Here is a 5,578-nt window from a genome sequence, read left to right as displayed (position 1 = left end):
GGTTGCTGGTTTTCTGGAGAGGATCATGTTGGTCTCTGGGTCTTTGATATATAATAACTTGTAGTTATCTCTCTGATATAGATTATAAGGCCTAGAAAGAAGATGATGGAGTTAAAACAGTCCTGCATGTACAACCTTGTTCTCCCAGCCTGTGCACTATTCACATCAGGGCTTCAGGGCGGGGAGTGGCTCTCAGGGAACAATCTTCTGGTCTTCTTTTACACCATCTGCTCAGAGGACTCCTTATCAGATACAGACCTTGTCCAAACCCTCTTTCCTGTAAGGCCCATTTTATGTTACCTGAAGAGGTAGAAGTTGGTGCTGTGGTTTCCAGTCTTAAACTACTAACTATCCACCATGCACAAGATTTTCTGCCCAGCCCATTGAAATGAGGTTTTAAAATAACAAAAGTAGAAAAACACACTTTTTTTTCCCCTGGAAGAAAACAGTAACAATTTTACTTGACACTTTATACTACAGTGTAATATAAAAAAGAAGAAATAGGAAACATCAAGGGCAGAGTTTTAACTGTAAGTATCAAAACAGTGACTGTAAATTGGGTTTTAGAAACTACAAAGCACAGTTCAAATATATGATCATTTCTCAACAGAGATTATGTATACAACAAAGGCATTATGTTTTAACACATTCCTCGTTTAAGATTCCCAGCGTTATCTTCGCTCCTTAGCCACTCTCTAATCAAACGCTCAAAAGGAAAAAAACTTTGTCATTACCTGCACTACGTTCACGGCCCCATGGACACCCAGAATCCCACCAGCTAATAAGAAATGTTGTTCCACAGTCATCAGCTTCTGCCTGTAGAGCCCTAACATCCAGTTCAAGAGTCGGGAACTACAACTCCTTCCTGAGGTGATCCACAACACAACCACCGGACTGATCCAGAGTATAACCACTGGATCATCACCACCGTAACATCACCCCCCCTTCTCTTCTCAAGCACTTCACAGAAATCTGTTGCATCCACGGCATCAACAAACAGCCAACGGGCTGATGCTGCCCAAGGATGAGGAAACTGCAGAGTGCAGAAAGGCTAGTTGTTAGAGTAAATAGCTTTACACTGTCTCCATGGGCTGCTTTGTTATTGCGAGCACTCTGCTGTTTTTCAGACTCCCCACTGCCTGACAACACGTCCACAGCAAGATCATGTTTCCTCTTCTGCTTGGGACAGAAAATATTCAGTAATACTAAGAAACTAGAAAGGATCCTTATCAGGAACACTGTCTCACTAGGAAACCCTGTATCATTGCCCCCAGCAATGGTTAATGCCTCACACCCAAGGAAAGGTAAAATAATAAAAATAAAGAAAACCTGTCACGAACAAGTATTTGATCTGACCAAAACACAATGAAGAAAAATATTGTTCCTAATGCCTACAGGGCTGATTTACTTCCTGAAGCACTGGATTTGTTTATGCTTGCCATTATCTTTGCATTCATAGCTGCAAATGTTACTAATGGCCATGCAATTATGCATCTCTTTTAAACGTTAAATTAGAGCTGTTTCAGACTCTTACCTCCAGCTCTGCGCTTGGAGGACCCATCAGCTGGAGTTCCTTCCCCTGGGCTCCCAGGCAACTGCGTGTCCCTTATGTCTTTTCAAGAATACACGGATCAATGTTTCGCACTTTAATTTATTTGGTGACTTTTCAAAATTGCTTTGTTGTTGTATTCTCCTCTGGGAGTATATTTGCATGAAAGGAACATTATGAACCACTTAGTATAAAGACATAAAACAAGTAAAATGACAAACACATGTAAAAACATAGCTATTCGAAACACATGTAAAAACATAGCTATTCGAAATCAAGCTAACTCAAAAACTTGCAGGGGAAAAAAAATATGCCCTTCATGCCCTCATCTGGCCTTACCTTACTCGGCAAATTAATGAGTGTACACTCATGTTGAGGAGCGAGAACAAGGAAAACATCCTCTATCCCTGTCTGCTGAGGATGAGAGCTGATGGGCCTCTGCACTGACTTGAGTATCACTATGGAGAAGATGGGCAAGAAGAATGAAGGGGAAGAAAATGGAAAGAAAAAAAGGGAGAAAAAGAGCATGTTGGCTCTTTCTCTTTAAGCACTAGTTAGCTTAGCTGTGACCATGTGGTGGAAGTTATTGTGTTGATATAGGCTAGCAGTAACTTACTATAATCATTTCTGGAAGGAGGAGAAACAGGGATAGGAGCTGTGGTCAGAGTGGTGGTTTTATTTCTGGACCGATTCTTCTCCAGGCTCTCTTCATGCGGAGGTGTAGGAAGTGGCGATGCAGCCAGGAAACTCAAGCCCTGCTTTCTCTGAACCTAACTATAGCTAGGCTTGCTCCGGAAGAAAATATCTTTACGAAATTTTCAAGAAAGGAAAACTGACTCAGCTGTGACGAGACCTGACTCCAAACCCAGCGGCGGGGTAAAGGCAGTCTTAGCAGCCACCGGGCGGTTGTTCAATCTCTATCAAGCAGCTGCTCGAGACAGCTTGAGCTGGATACTAAGATTTGGGGTGTTTTACAATTATAACACCGCAGAAAATGGAGATTTTTTTTAAAGAGTGTTTTTAAAGAAACTTAAGTGGCCACAGTGTTGGAGGAAAGATTCCTCTTATGAAGTAAAAGCTGGCTAAAGGATAGGAAACAAAGGGTATGGCTTAGTGGGGCTTCTTACTTTCAAGGAAAAATGCTGGAACCAATTTTATTCAACATATTCATCAGAGATCTAGTGAAGGAAATCCACAGTGGAATTCCCAAATTCACAGATTGTACTAAACTCTTTCATACAGCCAAATCTTATGCTGATGGTGAAGGACCCCAGAAAGACCACACAAAACTAAATGGGCAAACAGGTGTCAGATAAGCTTCAGAGTAGATAAATGTAAGTTAATGAATCTAGGGAAAAATAAGCCAAACCACACTTACATGATGCTGAATACAGAACTGACAGTGGCACGTCAGAAAAAAAAGATCTTAAAAGTCATCATTGACAATTCTTTGGTCATGAATAAATGTCAAAACAGCATCGTGAAAAAGGGTACCAAGACAAGACAGATGGCATCGTTTTGCTGCTACATGTAACTTTGGTGTAACCACACTTGAGTACTGTTCATGGTCTGCTCTTCTGCTCTCAGGAAGGATGCAGTAGAGTTAAAGCAGGGACGGAGAAAAACAACCAAAATGATCAAGCAGCTGCCTAACAAGGGAGAACCTAAAAATACTGGGCTTTTTGTGATTGAGAGGAAAACGCTAAGAGGAACAATTGAGTATTATAAAATAATGAAGGCAATATCTAGGAGATTAGTTTAAAACAGATTAAAGTAAGTATTTTTTATACTTCTCTAACTTATTGTGACAGGAGGTAATATCAGCAGGTTCAAACCAGACTGGATAAATTCATAGAAAAGAAGTGCATGGGTAGATACAAAAAGGACAAGGCAGAGCAGTACCCTCTAACACCCCCCAACAAACAAATGTGGATACTGGGGGTCGTACAAGGGGAACTGACTGCAAGAAGTGGCCAGACTCACATGCTCCCCTAAACAGCATCTGATACTGCCAGAGTCAGAAACAGAGTACTTGGGCTAGAAGGATGATTGCTTTGACCAGAAAGGGATTTCTTATGCTTTTAAAACAGCCAAATCATGGAGAGAGACAGATGTTTTTAAAAACAGATGACCAAATAAATAAAAAACAAATTCCCAAGAAATTATGCTGAGCTGAAATCTTCTTCCAAAGCAAATTTGCTGGCTCTTTTGTTTCCTTCAACCATAATACTGGTTTATCTCATACCTCCACACCCAGAATGGTTTGGCAGGACAGTAAGTGTTAGATTTACTGCTCACACGTGTGCATATAATGAGACGGCATCTTATTGTAACCTGACCGCAGGCCAAGTGCTGGGTTAACATATGCCAGAAACATGGGAAACTGCAGAGCAACAGGGAAACCCCTTAAATGAGGAAATCCTCCAGACGCTAATGAAGTGATTAACTGTTAGTTTTATTCCATCACCAAATGTGTTCACATGTTTCCTGATGTCATCTTCAAATCTCTCTTTTTCATGGCAATCCTCTGACACAGCCAAACAGCCTTCCCTCCGCTGCAAGAGGCTCCTGCTGTATATGAATATACTTAGGTGACTTCCAAGTTAGTAAGGAGCTTTCACCCAGCTGTAAAGGGGAGACGTATAGCTTGCACTTAGCCAGCGTAAGTCCTGGGATAACCTTCTTTTTCCCCCTCACGACTATTGAAAATCATTGTTTAGGCAGGGTGACAGGGAGAGAAAAGGAAGGCTGCTGCTCACTTGGAGCTTCTCAAGCTTGCTAAGAGTAAGAAGTCTGGTCTGAAATTTCAGTTCATTAAAATCCCTACAGCTCGAGAGCTTTATCTTTCTGCCGAGAAGACACCCATCCTGCACTTACCAGCTGTGGACTGGAAATCGCAATGCCTCTGAATCATCGGAAGGATTTTTAGCCTGGCATCTTGCAGCAGTGAGGCACTCATGCTGCCTGTCTGTCCACACAGCTGTCTGACAGCTGCTTCTCAGCAACTGTTTAACTCTTTGGTTGGTTTTTTGGGTGATGGGTAATGACCTCAGACCTTGGAAGGTCTTGCCAGTTTGGGGAAAATCAACACCTGCTAATTGCAAAATATAAAACTTGGGGTCTGATTGAAGAGAAGTCAGTAGCAGCCTATTCCCAGCTCTAAGAAAACATGCTGGATGAACAAACATCGGCACGGCCCTGGCGCTGGCTGACAGCTCTGCACCAGCGCGGGAGGGCACCTGATGGGGCTGCCCCAGGAGGAGGGAGAGGAGTTTGCTGAGGACAAAGTAAAGTGGGGCTTTGGTGAGGCAGGGCGCAGACCATCAGGAAATCAAGCTTCACTAGTCCCTCTGCTCACAAAATGAATTTGTTATTAGGACTATGGTGATGTAGGTTTATATAGGTCACTGTGACAGTAAAAACATATCATTTTTATCTTCAGCTTCCTTGATCTTCAGCATTTTTAATCCGCAGTATCAGCCTGACTGATTTATTACTACTTATAAACCACACTGACAAGGACTTCATTTTATCTCTGTGCACAAATATCTTATTCCTGAAATATAAAAGATGCATGTTGGCTATCACTGTAAACAAGAGCTTACTCTCTCTTCTGATTTTGTGACATTGTGTCTCCATGCCCTCTCGAATATATATTACTGATCTAGCCTCTGCCTCAGCCATTTTCTAATGTAAGGAAACTATATTGTACTTTCTTTTCTATTTTCCATTCCTACAGGAAATCTGGTATTTAATCCCTACACATACAAATCTAGATTGTCTTCCAGCATATAGTCTCATTCATATCCCATTTATTCTCTATTACGGTCAACTGTGTTAGCTTCCTAACAACACGTAGCATTGTTTTTCCTAGCCCTGACTGTGTAAGGGCTCACTGACCTACCACCACCACTCTTCTGACTACGGCCTTGGTTTTTACACTCACCTTCAAACAAAAACAATTAAATTCTGACCTGATTCTAACAGCTACAATGTCAAAAAATTTATTTGGATAATGTATGTTAAAAA

The sequence above is a fragment of the Pygoscelis adeliae genome, unplaced genomic scaffold (assembly GCF_000699105.1).
Source record: "Pygoscelis adeliae isolate BGI_AS28 unplaced genomic scaffold, ASM69910v1 Scaffold57, whole genome shotgun sequence".
NCBI lineage: Eukaryota > Metazoa > Chordata > Aves > Sphenisciformes > Spheniscidae > Pygoscelis > Pygoscelis adeliae.
This window is presented reverse-complemented; position numbering follows the sequence as displayed.